Here is a 20,406-nt window from a genome sequence, read left to right as displayed (position 1 = left end):
CCTCACTCTGTATCCTCTTCGCCTTCAGCGAGCACATCCTCCGACGACAATGCACAAGCTTCTTGGGAAGAGCAGAGTATCGTCGCGTCTTACAGTATCACATCATTTGCAACTCATGTCCTTCATCCAGAGAATGACTATTGATTCAACCAACTTCTGATAGACCAAGGTTCACTTCTTCTGAGTAAAAGGTTACTTTGCATAACAGGGTCATCTGGAGGGACTTCATGACCATTAGAGTAGTAAAACACGTCGTGTGTGTTGTGGATTTTTGAAATTTTTTGGCCAAGTCTCACGAACGCATTGCATATACCTGCGGCTATATTAGGCGTATCGATTCCAGGTGATCAATTTCCGATTTCTATTATACGGCCGTGTGTTCGGCGTACGAATCGCGGATAATACATAGGTTTGAACGGTTTCGTTTTCGGTTTGAAGGGCGAACTCTCACGCCCACCCAGCTTGGAATTCGACAATGAATATCCGCTTCTCGTTTCATTGTAACGATACTAGGTACAATAAAATTGTACAAGCTACAAATTGCTCCGATCCAGGATTACAATAATTTCACCGTATGGTCGTTTCCGATAAGTTTTCAGGTACGGTAGGTAACGAAAACAGAGATATTTAGCGGAGATGAAAGGGAATTTGTAAAAGACTTGGTATTTTCGGCGTTATTCAGGACTGTTCGAGCGCCGAATCTGGATCTGGATTCAGAATCTGCTGATCAAAGCGTAAGAATATAATATTTCAAGAACAGGTAAAGAAGACTTCGTCATGCCAGTTGTTGATTTTTATATACTGAACAATAATGAAAATACTGGGAAATGGGATAACAAGATCGTACAAAGGCCAATCAAAAATCAACGGGAATATCAAGGGTGCGTTACCTTCGTGAAAAATGAAAACTGTGCAAAGGAAAAGCGGGAAGAAAAAGGGAATATAAAAATCTGAAGAGAGTTTGAAGAGGAAATTGAAAGCAACCCGGAGGAAATAAAATTGCGAAGCCTAGCTGTCGTCGCGGGGATTCGATCTCGGTTAAAGGAGCGGGTAAAATCCAGGAGGCTTTTAAATCTCCATGAATTTATCAAAAACTTCGCGGGTATAACCCGATTCGGAAAGAGGTCGTTCTCGAGTTTGGGGGATGGAACTGATAGAAGATATAATTTTCAAATGTTTCTTCCTTCTCCCATACTTTCCGTTTAACTTGTGATCTTTTTCAGCCAACATTGGATCAGCGAAGCAAACGAGAGTTAAAATAATGCGACCGATAATCGCTGCGATGTCTAGCCTCCGAAGGCTAAACAAGACGCAGAAGAAGCTGCGGCCCGCGATGGTTATCAGGTTTTCGACTTACCTGCAGAGCGGTTGGGATCCAGTTAAATGCAACTTTGTCTGATCTGATTTGACGAGCGAGAAGAAGGCTAAAAGCATGAGGATACAGCACGAGCTTGGAGCTGATTCGACCCGAGATTTCGTCCACGGCACTCACAATCAGTTCAGTTTGGGTTTACCGGTCAAACAGAGCGTCGATCGGCCAGAATCAGATGATCTCGAGGAAAAGGGTTTGTCGAGTAGCGGAACACGCGCCAAACACAACAAACAATTCAAATGGGAATACCACGAGTGGCAGGTAGATCGAAAAATCGCGCCGATTTCTGCCTCCCGAATACCTAAAATCGAGCCAGGATCTGCATCAATCAATGCCCTTCACGGGACAATTGGACTCGCACACAATGGCCAAAATTATACTCGAATGTACTGGGTGTGTTGTCAGAATCGTAAATAAAGATTCGATCGCAATTCAAGTCGAAGCCGATTTCCATTTTCCGAGGTTTTTCAAAAGTTTCCGAATTTTCTGTCCAAGTATTTTGCTCCAGACTTTGATCACTTCATGGAGCTCAGCTAAAAATTATCAAATTCCATGAGGTTATATCAATAATAAGTTGAACGCCTTGCTGAATCTCGAATGATCAGTATTTGATTATGAACAAGTGATTAATTCTTTAATTCTAGCACAAATTTGTTCATACTAGATTATTTTTAGTGATTGAGAGAGAAGTTACATCGCGGGGAAAAATTTCTTGTTGAATTTTCGGGATCACCCCGTAACTCGACACGACGTCCTTGTAGTCCGCAAGCGAAGTGAGCATCGCGGCATCTGTATATAAGCTACAAGCTATTGTAATTCGAAACTGTTTGCAAATCTGAGGCACGTACATCCATTGCAGTATAAAAGGAGAATAAAAAAGAAAACGTGAAGAAAAGAAAGTACGGAAGAACAGACGGACGGCATTGAACCCGATGAATCAAGAATTGCCGATTAGTCTGCAGATTCCAGAGCAGAGATTACCGATTGTAGATCACGAGTCCTTGAAATTTTGCCGCTTTAACTGACGGTGGGTGGCAGCTGTAGTTCCAAAGAAAGAGAGAAAGAAAGCGAGTGAAAGTGAGGTGGAGGTGAGAGAGATGGAGAGACGGAAGAGAGATCGCCGAAGGAAGATAAGTCTAATTTCTGTCGGTGCGCAGAAGCGCGGGTTCTTTAAAGGCGCTTCAGATCCGAAAATCCGCTCCAATTTTTCCCAAATATAGATGCTTTGTTGACGATATAGGTGTAAATGAATACAAAGATATTTGGCAAACTGTGAGGTTGTGGCCACAGCCTCTGTTGTCATTGGCCCAATGGCGTATTGTCGGTCGCGATACCAATAAAGAACCCCCGCGGTCTTTTCGGTAGCTGTTCTAGGATTCCAAGGAAAATTGAAGAGGCCGACCAACCGAGCGAGACTTCTTCTCTTTTTCAAACTGCGTTAACACTATAGGATTTGGCTAAGTTCTTGACGCGTTTTGGGTAAACTCACAGCGGGTAATCCTGGATCAATGCGTTCCTCCATCGGGACGCCGCACGCACAACGAACGCCTACTCCAAACACGCCAAACACCAGAATTCAGTCCACGGCTTTGTGGACTCAGCCTTCAGCCAGTTTCATTGTCCCGCGTAAATATATCATTCCAAAGCTCATCTCGCTCCCTTTCTCTCTTCGCGTTTCTCCGGTTCCAGGAGACACGATCAATTTCTGCTTGGAGCACACGAGTGGTCAAATTTCAGGACAATCATAAGGTGTTGCTGCTGCTGCTGCTGCACTCTTCACTCTTGATCTTCACTCGACATGTGGAATCGAACGGTATGGTAGCCAGTTAGTTATAGTGCTTTGAAACCACTTGAACATCGTTGTCTGTGGCTGAGACCACCGAGGATACATTCCGTTTCCATAACTACCGATTAATGGAAGCACAATTGACTCACCACACGTCTGTAGTGCAGTTTCCGATTGGCGAGGCACCTATCATCATGGAAATGCTCGCGTCTTCTACCACCCCGTGCTGCTAGAGGAGGAGCACGTGTTTCCAATTTATGGACTACTCAACGCTCGAGTGACGCGTTGGTTTAGCTTCCATCCTGTTTTGGATTCGGACCATGAGACCAGATCAGCGTGCGATTCAAAGCCTTGGGCTCAAATACGAGTTTCGCAAAGTGGCGGTAACCGCGGTGGTTGTAAAGTAAAGTAAAGACCGGAAGCACCGTGTGAGAACCGCTGGGCGACCCGTACAGAGCAAATTACCTTCGTAACCCGCAGAGGGATGAAAGCGGGAGATTCGCCCTGCTCCTTGGCTCTGGATTCTGGGCTCTGGATCCCGTCGCTCCCGCTTTCGAGTATAACTATACCTGCCCTGCTCGCTCCGCGGGCTTAATTAACTGTTTATACACTGCATCCAACTTCTATCTCCCACCCCCTCGCTCCCACCCTCGTGCGCTCACTCTCTGTCTCTCCCTCTCTCACCCCCTGTCATTGTCACCATACAGCCGAGCGAGAGCTGTGGCCTATACATATATGGATGTTTCCCGAGCGTCTTAACGTGCTGCTGCGGCATGATTTCATCAAGCTAACAATCACCCAATAAAACACATGAAAGCACCGAGTGAAACGGCTACTTGTCACGTGCTTTTTGTTTTATAAATTTTTTCAATGAAACTTTATAAACATAGATTATTTTAATCAGGGTTTTTATTGAAATAGTGAAACACTCGCGGGAAAAGTGGAAATGATGGATTGTTACAGGCAAACGGGAATATTTGAGAATACGGTTCTGAACTGTTATTGAAAGATCAGAAAATTAAATCATCGCTGAAGGCATCTCGCGTGAAGTGAGAAAATATCGATTCAATTTCGCGAAAGAATATGAGCCATTTGCCATTTCGACTGTCTTTTCACACTTCGAGTAAGTTAAGTTCTCGACAACTGGATCTGAAGTTTTCCGTTTATGGTTAAAAAATGTGAGATACAGAAATCTCGTATTAGAGACCCTGTTGGTTGGTTACATGAAGGGTATGATAACAAATCTTCGGTTGCTTTATGTTTTACACCCCCCAAAAGTGAAATTTCGATGTCAAATCATCAGTATACACTGTAAAAAACATTCTGGTGTGGACTTGTGTAGAACGTGATTTTCTGTCAATCCAATACTAACATTGGTGTTCATGACTCCAAGAATTGTTTGATATAAGCCCACACCGGGGGTGGGGGAAGAATCTTTAAAGAAGCAAAAACTTATTACTTAGCATTTAAAAATGTTGGAAGTCGAAAAATGGAAAAGTAAAGATTGGAAAGGTCAGAACATAGAATGTCAAACTGTAAGATCGTCGGAATTCTACAACTTAATTTAGACATCAAATTCCACACAGTGTATATCGTCCATGATTCATTACAGCCAGTTTCAAAACAGCCACCGTTCAACATCTAGTCATAAACGACTGAACCACCTACCACTAGTCAATGAGGATATATTTCTCATGAAACAATGAGTTGAACGCCATTTTGCGCTGGGGGAAATAAAGACTTGCGGTCAAGGTTTGGATGATTCAGACGTCAGTCGTAGCTGAATTTGAGGGAGGTTTATACCCTAACCGCGTTACTCCCCAAATGTGTTCTCTACCGTGTCCAGGTGTAGCCCTTACACAAAAAAGTAGAGAACTTAATTCCGACCCTTGCGCCAGGGATGTTGGGTAGATATACGCGTTCGCCAAGTGGTGGGGGTCATTCCTCTCCACTCCTCTCCTCTCCTCTCCTCTCGCTCCATCCCTCCGCTGGTCTCCTCTCCTCGGAAGCCCGGAGGCCGACGCCCTTCGCGGCGCGTAACCAGAGGGCGGACCTCCCCCGAATGGCGTTTAGCCGACCCGTTAACTATCATTCGGTTCTGTCCCTGCGGGCAATTTGCTAACCCGTGTTTACCAGCGCCTAAGGCTGGACTGAATAACCGAGCCAGTGTACAACCGTGATGTCGCTGGTAACTGCAAGCGTACAGGATCACATTTGAATGAAAAATCCTTGAGATGGTATCACCGAACATTCGTTTCGGAGGATCTACGCAAGTCAGTTCATCCGAGATGCCATCTCACCAGACTCTCCTAACACCAACGTCCTCCAGATCCTTGCGGAGTCACGAAGAGACGATGGATGGATGGATGGATGGCTGCAGATGTAGCACTTTCGATGACCCGCTGAGCCCATATGCTGCTCCATATCCGATTTGGTCCCGGCTCCTAACGACAAGTTAAAGTGTATTTATCTCCGCAGGACGTACCCTTTGTACACTCGTCGAACACCCTTTCGAGCCATGTGTTGCTGCCTAGTTTGTTCCTCCTTTGTATGTTGCATTTTGGTACCTGGCGTTCGGGTATAATATGGTTGGCATTTTATACAGCATGCAGGACAACTCGAGACACATTACACGCGTGACAATTTTCATCCTTGTCATCACACTTTACTCGTCCTTGCATGACGAGGAGCCTATCTTAAGACGATCTGTCGTGAGAACTAAGCAGATTTTCAACCTCCGTGATTTCGCTATCAATTACCTACCGATGTACCAAAATCATAATCTCGGTTTCGTAAGTACAACCGGTTTTTATAGTGTATTAAGTAAATTCCTAACCTTTTTACAATTTAGATAATATTTACGAGGACCGTTTGTTCTTTGGTCATGCATTTGTTGTCCTGAGTAAAAAAGGACTTGAAAATATGATTTTTGAAGAATAATTCGACCCTCAAAATTCAGGCCCGAGAACCTCTATACTAGTGAGAAAAAATAACCGTAGTGTAACAGTACAGAGAATGGGCATACCAATCCTTGAATTTCCCGATCTCGATAATCCCGAAATTGAAATAAGAAAACTAAAAAACGGCTTATAGGTATAACACTCATACCAATCTTGAGGCATCACGCGACAAGTCCCAGAGCCACGTCGTCTGCACGGGCAATCAGTTGAGCTATTGTCGACGCCTAGAGCCTGATCCAATTTAAACTGAATATAGATAAAAAAGTGTAAAAAGCCCGAGTGCGGGAAAAGTGGGAAAAGAAAGGGTCGGGGGGGGGGGGGGGGGGGGAGGAAAAACGCGGAACGTCGGAACGTCTGAATCTTCGCCGCTTTTCCTTCCGGCGAATCGGTATTATATATATACCCACCAACATCATCCACGTGTGTGTTGGAGAAGTGGAGGACGGAGAAGAGAGAGAGAGGGAGGAGAGGGAAGAGGGAAGAGGGAATAGAGAGGGAGGAGAGGAGGGTGGGTGGCCAATCTACTCGACGTGCAGGAATGGGATTTGGGGAATGTCGTTCGGGCGACAGCCATGTTTGCGGGTTTATAAATTGGGTTCAGCACGGGGGATTTTTCTATTAGGATAAAATTGGTTCTTTCAACCGCCACCAGAGCCCCCCCCCCCCCCCCCCCCCCCACTTCTCGGCAGCTTTCACCCCGCTTCTCGGTGCGCCTGCAACGCCGCAACCCAGGCCTCGTAGCCCGGGGGATTCAGCGGGACTTCGCGGGGCTCGGCGGACGTCGACGCCGACGTCGACGGCTCAAAAGTCGATATTTCCGTCACTGGTGTTATCGGGGCTTCCTATACAGGCAGAGGCGCCGCCTCTGTAACACGCGCACGCATTTACACAATTCTACCGTGTGGCTAAACGGTTAGAAAAAAAAAAAAGGACAAATTTTCCAAACAGGTCCACTACTAAGATTCTTCGGTTGATTTAACCATTTTTCAATCTATTACTGAGTGAAAAAAAAAAGGAAAACTGGTAAATGTTAAAATTGCAAAAATTTTTGTCATATTCACTAACGGAGATTTAACAAAAAACATAAACATAAAGTAGATACCTGCTGGTACATTATGTTTAGTTAAATTATTCCAACAGTGAAAAAGTTTGTTTAGATTAAAAGAAAGATTTTGTCAGGTGAAATTAAGCATTCGGTTGAATTTTCCCTTTATCACATTTTTTTGGATTCATGAAATATTTTGTGTGAAATTGTTGTTGTTTTTTTTTTTTCCTTTTACTGCTTACGTCAATCGTAATATTAATTCACGTCACAAAGTAGATCCATATTTGTAATGTCTCCAGTTGATGTTTGAAAAGTTTATCCGACGATTTTTTCGTTATTAATTCAATCTCATAAGATAGTTTACAATTCAATATGAACTTTTAATTCAGGAGGCTAAGATTCTCGGTTGAAAAAAAAATAATAATTCAAGTGGTACAACGTGTTTCTTCATAAATTCAAAAGAATTTGAAATTACACAAAGTGAAAGATCAAATGAGCACGATCTTACGCATGAGGTAGAAAGCTCATCTTTTGACAAAATCTTTCTTTCAACCTAAACAAACTATTCAGAAGATGCCACGGTGGAAAAATCGTCGGTTATTTTTTTCCGAAACACCCTAGTATATACATAATACTGTATGCATTGACGAGAATGAGCACGAATCAAGCTGGTACTTGTGTTCACAGCCATTCCTTCTATAAAATGACCCTCTATTCCCTGCAGGAATCGAATTACACGTCAAAGTTTTGGCCGAGGATCGTTTATTCAATCAATTTCGCAGATTCTGTTGTGTTCTATCTTACATATCAATTCGAATGTAAATTTCAAGGGGTTGATACAGTCGGTTCGAGGTGTGTAAATACCGACTTTCACGCCGTTTAGATTCCAATCAAACGACCCTAACTCCTTACGATTTTTATCTCACTTTACTGTCATCAATTTGTCCCTACTTCTTCGAGTTTTCTATTTTTTACGATATTTTTATGTTGCTAAACTGCGTTAAATCAAAGCAACGCAGAATTATATCGTTGGCGTTGATCGTTCATCATTCTGTATACTAAATTATACATGTGAGTCGAAATTCCGAACAATTTTTTTCCATTTTCTATTTTCCAAAGTTCTTTCACATCGTTTTTATTCAAATTTCGTGGATTCCACGGACAAAAATTAAATTAAGAAAAAAAAACGAACCAAACATCCAAAAAAATATACAAATCCTAAAAAAAAAAAAAAAAAAATTTGCATCAAGAAACACTGCAGTATTTCTATACTCGTTTGAAGTTGTGCAAAGATACATTCGGCGATATTTTTTTTTTTTTCTCCTGAATTGCCGAGACTTCTTACGATGATAACGTGTTGAAATAAAGAAATTTCAAAAATGTTCTTAAAAATTTCTGAAAACACGATGTACGAGGAATTTCGACGATAAAAAAAAAAAAAACAAATAAAAAAAATGAACGCCATTGGATACAGCGAAGAACCAATTGATTAAAAAAACAAGATATAAAAAAAATACCAAAGTATACTTTCATCAAATAGTACTATTGTATATACTAATGTACTTCTAAAGTTACGTACCCAGATTATAATTCGGAATACGAATTCATGAGTATTCTATAACACTGCATGTAATAAATAAAACACGCCGATTATTTTGTACCCACTTTGGCGTTGGTACAAGGAAGGAGCCAGCTGAAGAACCTATTACATATGCGTATGAATGTACGTGTGTACCTATGTGTCACGCGCAGGCCTGCATGTGTACGAATATATGTATATACCCATCCATGACTGAGAAAATTGAATTGTCGGGGCGAATCTCTTTGTAAAGATATTGCGGAATTGAATTTGCCGTTTCACTGCTGCCACTGGTGGTGGTGGTGGTGGTGGTGCTGGTGGTGGTTGTAGCGATGGTGATGCCGAAGCGCCGACGAATGAATATAAATTGATATTCACATTTTGTTCAGCTGTTTTTTTTTTTTTTTTTTTTACTTTTGTTTTTTGATTTTTGTCTTTTTCGTCTCTTTTATACTTCTTTTTTTAACGCTGCAATTTTTTTCCGGGTTAATATATACACGTCATGCATATTTTTCGTTACCTACCCTGAGTAATATATAACAATTTCTTTTACACCGTACTCGGTTCTGTAACTCAACCGATGTAGCTGGATAAGGTATATAATTGTTACCCGTTCGCAAAATTAATTAGACTTTAACCATGTGTTTGAGTGTACATGTAAATTTTCAACTTTCCCAACGTTTGTTCGTATCATCGTTTTGCACACGTGTCGTTATTATATTCCTGGTATTTCATCATCGTCGTATTATATCAACGAGTGCGAAGGTGTAATTTCGACACGCTAATGACAAATATTTGAAAATATAACGTGAACAACAAAGGGAAACCGTCGTCTAGAAATTAGTAAAATTAAAAATTGTGAGATTTGATTAGTAATATTTAAATAGAAAATAAACAAGTGTTTTCAAAATGGCTGGCATGTTCTCAAAACTGAAACTTTGGATTCTTCCAAAGATACAAGAATCAATTCTTTTCTCAATCATTTTAAATTCACTATCAATTACGAATCGCAAATTTTTCCATCAAAATTCGTTTCTGTTTTTTACGTTATTTGAAAACATGATACACGATCAATAACGTCATAACCTTTCAATATTCAATATAATTTCAATTTTCATCGCGATTGAACCCTGAAAATTTTCACCAATCTCAAGCTAACAAAATCATTTACAGAACGATTTATCACTTCTCAAAACACGTCAAAAATATGTATGAACGAAAAAACCGAAGCCAATGAATCCGCGTCAAAAAACCGCGTACGAAGCTAGTTATTACCATAACCAATAGTGCGAAGTAACAAAATTTGCGTATGTTTATTCAATTCCCACATCTCTCTCTCTCTCTCTCTCTCTCTCTTTCTCTCTCTCTCCCGATCTCTCTCCAGTTCCGTCGTCGAGTGTAGGTAATTGATTGTCAGCGATTCGAGCCTAAAGAGCAAACGTTGCGCAAGCCGTCGGAATAGAAATTTAATGAAGTTTGTAGTACCTCAGGGTTGTATAATGGTTCCGTGATTGTTCCAGGGGTTCGGTTATCAAATTTTCCCGATCGCGGGGCGAGCGTTTCGGCTTACGCTATCCGTCGTCGGGCTCGCTTGGCCAGGGTTGTTGGTCATTTAGCCTGACTTCACGACTCGTTAGAATCGGCTCCGAAATCCCCCCCCTTCTCGACGTCTAATTCACTCTCTCTCTCTCTCTCTCTCTCTCTCTCTCTCTCTCTCTCTCTCTCTCTCTCTTCGCCTACGCGGGCCGATCCTTCGACGTCGCGTCGTGAAGCCATGATTTTCTCCCAACCGCCAGGCGGCGCTGGAGTGAAGGGAAGCCCCGCGCAAGTTAAACGCCCGTTTACAATGAGGGACGGTTAACCAAATTACATCAATCCCATTTCGCGTCGTTTTGACATGGCAATTTGATCGAATCGTCCGCGCAACTGTTGTGCTCTGTTTGACTCCCCCTCGAGCGAATCGCGCGAGAATTTGGACGCCCCTTTCCCCCCTTAATTCCAGCTCTCCCTGCAGCCCGCGGGGAACTCCGGCTCTTCTCTCTTTCTTTTTCTTTTTCTTTCTCTCTCTCTCTCTCTCTATCGCACTCTCCTCCCGTCGCCCCCGTTTTGCGGAGTGAACAAGTGCCGTTAACTTTTTCTTGTATCGAAAATAAGTCGTTAGACCCTCTTTCATCTTTAAACGAGTTTTCACGGCACGACAAACTTTCATTCCCTATTCCTCCGTGGCCTTAGTTATGGAGTGATTTCCTCCTTCCTTTTTTGTTGTTCTTTCTCTTTTCGTTACACCCCGCCTCCTTTCCACCGGCCGCACCGCTTTTTCTTACTTTTAATTTTTCCTACTCCCCGCAGTTTATCCTTACTAGCTCATAGTAAGTTAGTTGACTTGTGTCAAAAAATAATTACGACTATACGAAAAAAATCCGAGTTACGTACCGAGTCATCTTAAAATTTTTTATTTTTAAACTTTCTTTTTTTCGGTATATATGAACGTAAACATCTATTCATAGATTTATGTATAAAAAATAAGTGTCCGAATGTGAAGCTAAGTTTTTCGTGTGTGTTGATTAATTTTATTAGTCTCAATCGTAAAAAAGGATCTATTCAGTGATGAGAAGCTGTATTTGCTCTATTCGGCTAAAAAATAGTCAACCAGCATAATGACTCGTTGTAATGCATCAATCATTTCTTTGGCTTATAGAAGCTCCTCTAAATATCTGTCCGATGCTAACGAAATTATTTCCCATCTTATTGTCTTTTTGATGAGTCCTCGAGCCAATGTTTAATGAGCAACAAACCGGTTAGCCTACGGGAACACGAATTCTGATTCCGTAGCAGCAATTTGCATATTATTCCGCCTTCTGAAGTTTCTTATCCTCAGCTTTTCATTCTGTATGAGGTTTATGCGAAATCCTCATAAGATCTGTCATCTGTCAGACTGCAAGTCGCTAAAATCGCTCAACGAGCTTGAACAATTTGAGGCTTTTACCGCAGCCAATGAGAAGACGAATAAAATTCGACGAAATCTTCTATTTGGGCGTTTATATTTGGTATCGTTCTAATTTTTTTTTTTTTTTTTTTTACGCTCTTCCTCTTCTTAGAAAATTGCGATTAATTCTTAACCCGTTGTACCAACGATTGAGTGAAAATTTTGAACTTATCATTTATTTCTTTTTCACTGAAACAGCATCGTTAAATCTCTCATCCTCCCAGCTCCACAGCATTGTGTTTATAACATTAAAACGGTTCAATTCGAAATAAATTTTCTTCACGTTATGCCTATCCAACGTGAGTTTGCGTAGCAAACTTGCTACGGAAAACTTTTAAAACCTTCGAGATATATTCCATTTCCGGTTATATTACGGGGTTTGTAACGGGTAAAAACTTCCCACTGAAAGTTGTCAACTTTTATAACGATCGCTGGAACGAGGAATCTCGACGACATTTGAAACGTAAATACATAACGTTTTTGGTTGTCAATAATATTTATTCATGTTTCATGCATTTCTGATATTTTATCAGTACTTTCCAAACCCGCAATTTATCAGCTCCTATTTTTTTTTTTTTTTTTCTCTAACCCCTCAGTGTTTTTTGTTTCCGAAATACTGATTAATGTAAAAGTTAAAAATTTAAAATCGTTGAACGAGAAACTAAAAATGGGACAATTTTTCGGGGATGAAAAAAAAAAAAAAAAAAAAAAAAAACAAGCTTGTATACGAAGCAAAAACGAAAAACATCGAAATACAGCGGATAAAGGCATGCGGAATAGGAAGCCGAAAAACTGTGAAGAAAAGTGATGAAAATTGTTTCACGCAATTTTAATTGCTGCGGGGATACATGAGCGCGCGATATATGAGGCGGGTCGAAAAGCCCGAAGGGTGGGTTTAGGTTTCGTGCGGTTAAGGGCCAAGGTATTTTGATGATGCGTCGAGCAAACAATGATGGGTCCCCAATTTTGACGCGCGCAGAAGCTTAGCGTCGACCCTCCGCTTAGCGGCTGCCTCGCGCACTACAGGATAGAATACAATGCGGCTTTTCTGACCGTGGAAATCCGGTTACCTCCTGACATCTTTACGCAATTACCGATAATTGGGCCTTGCCTTGCTTCGCGTACGCTTAAGCGTATATAATACGTCCGTGTAATTAGGAGGAACTTCGCTCCATTGCCATTAAAATGCGGCTGACGCGTCGACTTGAAAAATAAAAAATGAAATGAAAAAATCGGAACAGAATTTCTTTTTTTCAATTGAATAAAAAGTGATCGTCGGATATGCGAGGTTATACAGGAAATCAAAGCCCACGTGTATATTGCGTAGTTGTACCTTGTGGCCATGACGAAAGTGCGCAGCGTCGTATGCGCGTGCGTCAAGTTGTTTGAATTTTATTGGCCGATAGTTGAGCAGTCGACGCAATGCGAACCGCGACTGTCAGAAAATGTTCCTAGGAGCTCGCCGTTAGCCGTTAGCCGTGGGCTTCTAGGGACATTTTCTGAAAGTCGCGGTTTGTATTGCGTCGACTGCTCAACTGTCGGCCAATCAAATTCAAACAACTTAGACGCACGTGCATATAAGGTGCGTACGTTCCTTATGGACAGACCGTATATAGGGCATTCCACGTCAAATTAGCAGCCCATGTATCTGACCCTCTTCTTTTTTTTAGTACGATGTTCTTACCGACGCTACAGGGTCTCGGAATTTTTTTCACATTTATTCGTCTCTGGTGAAATTTGAAAAAAAAAAAAAAATAAAGAAATAGGGAGAAGTAATTCCTAAAACACAGTTTTTTGAAATCTGAAAAACCTCGGAGGGATTAAAAACTTGCGAAAAAAAAAAATAAATGTTGAGATCCCGTTATCGCGTGATTCTCAAAAATCACATTTTACATCACAGAGGCAGTGTGAATTTTTTGAGATTTGTAAAAATGGCGTTGCGGAATTGTTTTTGCGATTTTATTTGAAATTTTACCAATGGCTAAAGAGAATCTGAAAAAATTTCGAAAACGCTTTTGGATCGGCAGGAAGGTCATACTAAAAAATTATAAAAATCGAAGGGGGTGAAGCACACCTTCTGCTAATTTGACGTGGAATATCCCATATACATGTACATTTTTTATATAATATGTATAAAGAAAACGGTGAGAGACAAAACATCGGAATAAAGCAATACCTTGCGTAATGATCTCATGATGGCAGACAAAAAATCTCAATAAAAAATATTTGTTATCGATGACTGAATCATCATGCAAATGTGAGAACGAAGTTCATTGCAAATGATGTACAATAACTGACTGCTTTTCTGGATATTCAATTTTTCACAATGATTTCGAAGGAAAATTGAAATTTAATGAAAAACATTGTTCGCGTATTTCGAACGACTTTTTTTTCTTTTTCTTTCTTCCATGAATGTTCAATCGGTTAAAAGCTGCGGTCAAATTATTTTCAAAAATAGCAAAAAATGGAACGTGATCGCGTCAATCGGCATAAAAAGTTATTAGCGTAATCTAAAAACTGTCTGAATTCTCGTTTCCCTTCGCTCGCAGTTATAAACGCCACGACACTAAACAAATAGTCAAATAATAGACAACAAATTCAAACCTTAAAATCTAAATCAATAATATTGCATGATAATACACGTGCTTACTTATTGAATTGCATCAAGATAAATAATGCGAGGAAGAAAATTTTTTCATTATACTGCGATAACTTCATACCCATGAGTCAGCAATTTTAGTTGTACATACGCAATAATTTACAAACTGCAAAACTGATGCTACCGGATACAAGACGATAAAAAATATGAGGAAAAAAATATACAGAGAGGAGAGGGAGGAAAAGCAGCGCACGATAAGCGAAAATGGTGGGGGATATCCAGTGATAATCAAATATATCAGTTATCACCCTCCTCCCCCCCCCCCTCCCCCCCCCCCCCCCCCTCCCCCGCCGCCACCGCCACCCCTTCAAAAGGCCGAATCCGCGCGGCTCTGACGAGCGTCTTAACTAACTTAACCCCGAGTTATCAGTAATTATCGAGCCTTCGGCGTAACTCGGTTATCCCAAAGAAGTTGCAGGAAAAGGCGGCGCTAAGTAAATTTTACCTCAAAGGTCGACGACGACCCTGTTGCATGGGTCGCATTCCGCCCTTAAAATATTACCTGCCTTAGATTGCATCAGGAATGATTTTTAACTACTTAACAATATTTTTCCACACTCTCTCTCTCTCTCTCTCTCTCTCTCTCTCTCTCTCTCTCTCTCTCTCTCTCTCTCTCTCTCGCTCTCTTTCTGTCGTAAGTTGTTTTAGCTTTATTCAATTTTGGTTGGAAAATGACAAGAAGAAGAAGAAGAAGAAGAAGAAGAAGATGAGGAAAAGGGTCATTGATAAGAGAAAGATGGAAAGAAAAGAGAAGACGATACGTCGTCATGATTTGTTTCTATACGTCATTCGATTATTATTGCCGCACCTTTATTTTATCATACGCGATATGCAAAAGCAAAAATACGCTTATTATTATCATTCGATTAGACTGCGCTTGCGCATAAAAGCTTGAAGCGTAATCGACGATAAAACACAAGCAATATATTATTGTTGTTTACGGACGTGTATACATGTATGTATGTACATACGTGTACGTGAATTATAATAAACCCTTGTGCGATAATTATACATGGCGTATCGTATGAACTATTGAACCAAGTTGAACGATTGCTAATAGACCGACACTAAAAGGCAATTAATATACAGAACAAGATAAATTATCAAGTACAAAAGCTTCTATACGAGCTCTTGTTGTTGCGTATTCGATACCAGTAAATAGCAAGCAATATATCTAATCCTAACGCATTAACATGTCAAGTTTTCTTACCATGGTTTTTTTTTTTTAAACAAAACTTCATTTATCCTTGAAAAAAACGGCTCTAAATATCTTTTTTTTTTTTTATACTTCTGCAAAATTCGAACTAAATAAGAACAAACGAACAAACGAGCAGAGATTGTTTTAAGGAAAAATGTTAAGTTTTCGATAATGTTTTTGCTCGAGATTGATGATGACTTTTTCTTATAACAAAGATGATCAAAAACTGGATAGATAAGAAGAAAGATTAAGATATAAATTGAATCTTGAACTGAAAACGAAATATTTTAGAAATACGAATTTGAAAAATATTTGACAATAATACAATTCTATAATCAGTAATAAAATAAAGATTAAACCATTCATTCACGTTCGATTCTCTCATCCCGTTTGCCATAATAACGCAAAACTTAAGTTGTATATATATATATATATATATATATATATATATATATATATATATATATATATTATATTTGTATGTTACAGATCGTTCTTCGCGTATTGTCATTTCAGCTCCGATTGAGACGAAGAATATAATCTTTGTTCGCAGAGCGTATAATAGTATTTAAGTATATATGGAGAAAGAAACGTCCTTCGGATTAGGGGTGCGCTTACAACGTCTATATATCTCGTAGGCCGTACGGCTAGGTTGAAAAAAAGTATTTTGACACCCTGAATAATGCCGGCCTCTGCATGGGGCCGGGCAATTAGGCTGCGGTGAGAAATTCACTGAGCCGTGTACCCTAAGTGTGTGTGTGTGTGTGTGTGTGGTCTTCTGAAGAGACTCAGAATCTCTATAACCGTAGTAGAAAACTAGCCGGCATTGTACGATTTGTATTCGGGGTCGAGAAGAAGAGAAGTGGAAAAAAAGTGAGAAGAGAAAGCCAAAAACGTGAAGAAAAGAAAGAGAGAATTTTTTTTTACAAGTCCGCTCTTCACCCGAGTTTCTACAACCCGCGATTTCATCATTCGGATTTGAGGTTATGGAGACGCCATCTGGTGGCAGAAATTCCGAGGCATCAATGGCGTCGTATTTAATTATAAAACTTGTTTTTCGCCGTGTTTTTTACTCCGTATAAACCTGGAGTGAGAAAACGATGATCCCACGAATTGCACAATATTTTCTGCGCTTCGAGATTCTTTTAATTAGCCGAAAAACTACTCGAAAAGATCATCCGATACGCAATCATAACGCCATATTGACTGAACCCAGTATAAAAAGTAAAAAAATGATCCGTATAAAAAAAGCAAATAATAAAACAATAATATTGACTAAAACCGTAATAATACCTAACAAAATTCTCCGCAAAATATTTCTGCAAACGAGTACGAGCAATATACATATATATAACGCAAGGCTGATGAGGATTTAGTTATTAAAATCGCGTAGAACCTGCAACAGTATAAACAGTTTAACGTTTCAATTTCCCAGGAAATCTTAGAGACATCTGCTGCTCGATTTGTCGCCAGCTTTATGATCACCGTCAGCGCTTTCTGCAGGTATTAGTTGTACCAAGAGAGAGAATTGTGGGTATAAGGTGTAAAGACGTAGGCGTTGCTGCAGAAGAGAAGAGGCTGCAGAAACAGAAGGGTAAAGGGCGTCGGCTCTCCCTGTAAGGAAGATGGGTGATGGGGGGGGGGGGGGGGGGGGGGGGGGTAATGAAATTTCAGAATAATCACCGGATAATTCATAATCCCTGGGTAATATCTATTAGTGTTCCAGCTTCTGGGAACCAAGGATCTTTGCACCCTTCCTGCTTTCCTCACCGCCACCAGCGAGACAATCTCCCGTCAGGAGATGGCCCCAACTTTTCCAATCGCATCGAACATTTCCTGCATTCTATTCTATTTCAAGTTTTTACCTATTCGTACCTTGCAGACTCTCTGCGGTATTTACTCGTTACAAAAACGTACTACAGGTATTCAATTCAACGTTACTTTTCCCCTAGGCTGGTAAATATTTTTAAGTTTCTTGGTGGTGGTGGTGGTGGTGGTGGTGGTGGTGGTGGTGGTGGTGGTGGTGGGGGGGGGGGGGGGGGGGGTTAAAAAAAATACTGTCAGAGAAAGATATAGTTTCGTAAAATATGGTATGAAAACTTTACAAGAATTTCAGGTTCATCGGGTAATTTGGAATAATTTTATTCTATTTCGATTTTTTTTTCTTTATACCAAGAAACTGCCAAACAGTTTTAGTTTTGTTTTTTGTTTTGATTTTTTTTTTTTTTTTGTCATATTATTCTAAGCTTGTAGAAGGGTCGACGTAGTTGAGGAAAAATTCTTTCTTCTCTCGTTTACAGTTCAGTTGTTGGGAAAAAAGAAACACACTTGCTCGAGCAATGTGAACTTTGAAAAAGAATCGTTATTCCAAAATTTGATAACACAGGTCCACATGGAAAAAAAAAGTGTCTGAACTCGGCATGGAAAGCATGTTTGAAATTACAATCATCATAACTAAAAGTTTTTGGGATCACTGAATCCGAATTTAAGGTCCGTTGGGAAGCAATTAAAACCGAATAGAGAAGAGTTGAAATTTTTGTGTTCCAATTGATTCTCAAGCTAAGTAGAAACTGCTGATTAATCCTGCTACCACGAAGGATGACTGAAACGATGACAACTGCTTCGAAAGAAGATTTGTAGAATGATCAATGCAATGAAATATTTCTAAAGCAGGACGGGAAAATTTTTTTTTTTTTACCTTAAAGTTCCAGGAGAATTTCGCAGGAATTTTATCTATTGATCTTTTGATAAATATATCTGCGGGGCGTCCAGAAACAATTAATGGATATCCATGACGAGTTTTCAAAATTCTGTTTCAATTATATTCCCACTATGGACACACTGTTAGTCATATTCAATAAGCATATAAAAATCCTGATCTTGTGCGACGCAAAGCTCGGAAAGTCGATTACAGGTATGATCGTGGAATCGGGATGAGTTCGGAATTGGCGCGAGATGAATATCCCGCTCAAGTATTTCGCGGGGATTGATAATCGCGGAGGAAGTAGAAAGGCTCGACGAAGAGAAGGAAGAGGAGGAGGAGACGCTTAGCTGTGGGAAAAGCTAATATTCGATCGTTTAAGCCAATTTTCCCTCTTCGTAATGAATTTCTTCGTTCTCTGCGAAAATCTTCCATATATATATACCTAATCTCGATTATTTTTCTTTCTCGCAATTTATTAATACCACGTCTATAATATATGCCGTCCATGCCGCAGCTCAACTGGTTTAATATTCAACTGATCCTCAGAGAAACTGATTGTGTTCATGATGTACACTAACAATGACGAAAAATAATGAATTTTAAATTATATCGATTATTTTTACGTGCAATCGGTTTTTTTTTTTTTTTTTTTTGTTCTTTTTTTTTCAAGTCTCACGAACGTCGCAATACAATATCAATTTATGTCATTAGAGTATCAATTATTATTGTCTTACTTACCAAGTATATACCTATTTCGTGTAACATGTGAAAGATGAATGAATATTTTTCATGAAACTATAAATTATGAAAAAAATTTTCAGATGTTAAGACTGCATACAGAAATTTACGAAATTTTGGTTTCAAATACACCGTTTGAAAAAAAAAAAACGAAATAAGAGATTAATCGATTGGTTTTTCGTACTTGATTAATCGATGGATCGATTAATTTTAGCTGAGTGGCTATTGCTAATGTACACGCACGATGTGTAATATCTTTCGGAAACACGCAACGTTCGTACAATCTGTCATCATGCTGCGTCGATATACGTGTTTTTTTTTTTTTTTTTTTTTTTTTTTTTTTTTTTTTTTTTTTTTTTTTTTTTTTTGTGCGATATGTAACGCGCAGTTAAATCTTCCAGCAATCTTGACACTTCGACAGCTGTTATAATTCCAATAACGGAGGTTACTTCATCAGGCTACGATATTTCACAATTCACTGTATCAAGAATTACGTGCGAATTGAGTTATGACCGGATGTCTCATCGTCATCCCTAATAAAGCCATGGAATTGTACGTAAGAATACGAAAATTTTACATATTATCATAACAACAGATACAGAAAATACCTAATCGAAAAATATTATGACCTGGAAATAATAAACGTAACATCACGAAATAAAGTAAATAAATGATGAAATAATTACAAGTAAAGATATAGAAATGAAAATAAGAATAAATTGAGGAGGAAATAATACAGAGAGAGAGAGAGAGAGAGAGAGAGAGAGTTGGAAATTATTTGAGAAACCAAAGAAGAATTCATAGAATTTATTTACGAAAACAGGTTAAAAATTTGCCATCGAAAAATTTCGATATTCGTTTGAAAATATTACTTCAAAATGGGTGAAAAACTTTCAAAAGTTGAATGATAAAATGTATCACACTCCAAAAATATATCTTTAAACTTATTGCCTCCGAATAACAAATTTCTATGAAATTTCAGACAGTTTTTAAAGTTTAAAAATATCAATTAGATTCAAAAAATTATTGGTAACAACAACAATAATTCATATTCAAGCTTTGAGCTTATAATTTTCTCGCAGTCTTTTTTTTTTTTTTTTTTTCTTCATCCCGGGTTAATATTTTCAACAGATTGCAGGGGAGAAAAAAAGAAAAAGAAGAAATTCTACGGAAGTCGTCCGTGACTTCTTAATGAGCAATCAGGTAAATCCTGGCTGCATATATGCACAGAGGCAGATGGTAGTTGATGCAGAGGGAATTCTGAGGAGAAAATCAATTCACTTTCACCTTTCGCATCTGCTCTGAGCTGGACGTTTTTTTTTTTTTTTTTTTTTTTATTTTTTTCTTTTAATTTTTTTCTATTTTTCTTTTTTCCCATC

This window comes from Diprion similis, chromosome 10 (assembly GCF_021155765.1).
Source record: "Diprion similis isolate iyDipSimi1 chromosome 10, iyDipSimi1.1, whole genome shotgun sequence".
NCBI classification, from domain to species: Eukaryota; Metazoa; Arthropoda; class Insecta; order Hymenoptera; family Diprionidae; genus Diprion; species Diprion similis.
The sequence above is the reverse complement of the archived record's forward strand: the minus strand, read 5'-3'. Positions refer to the sequence as shown.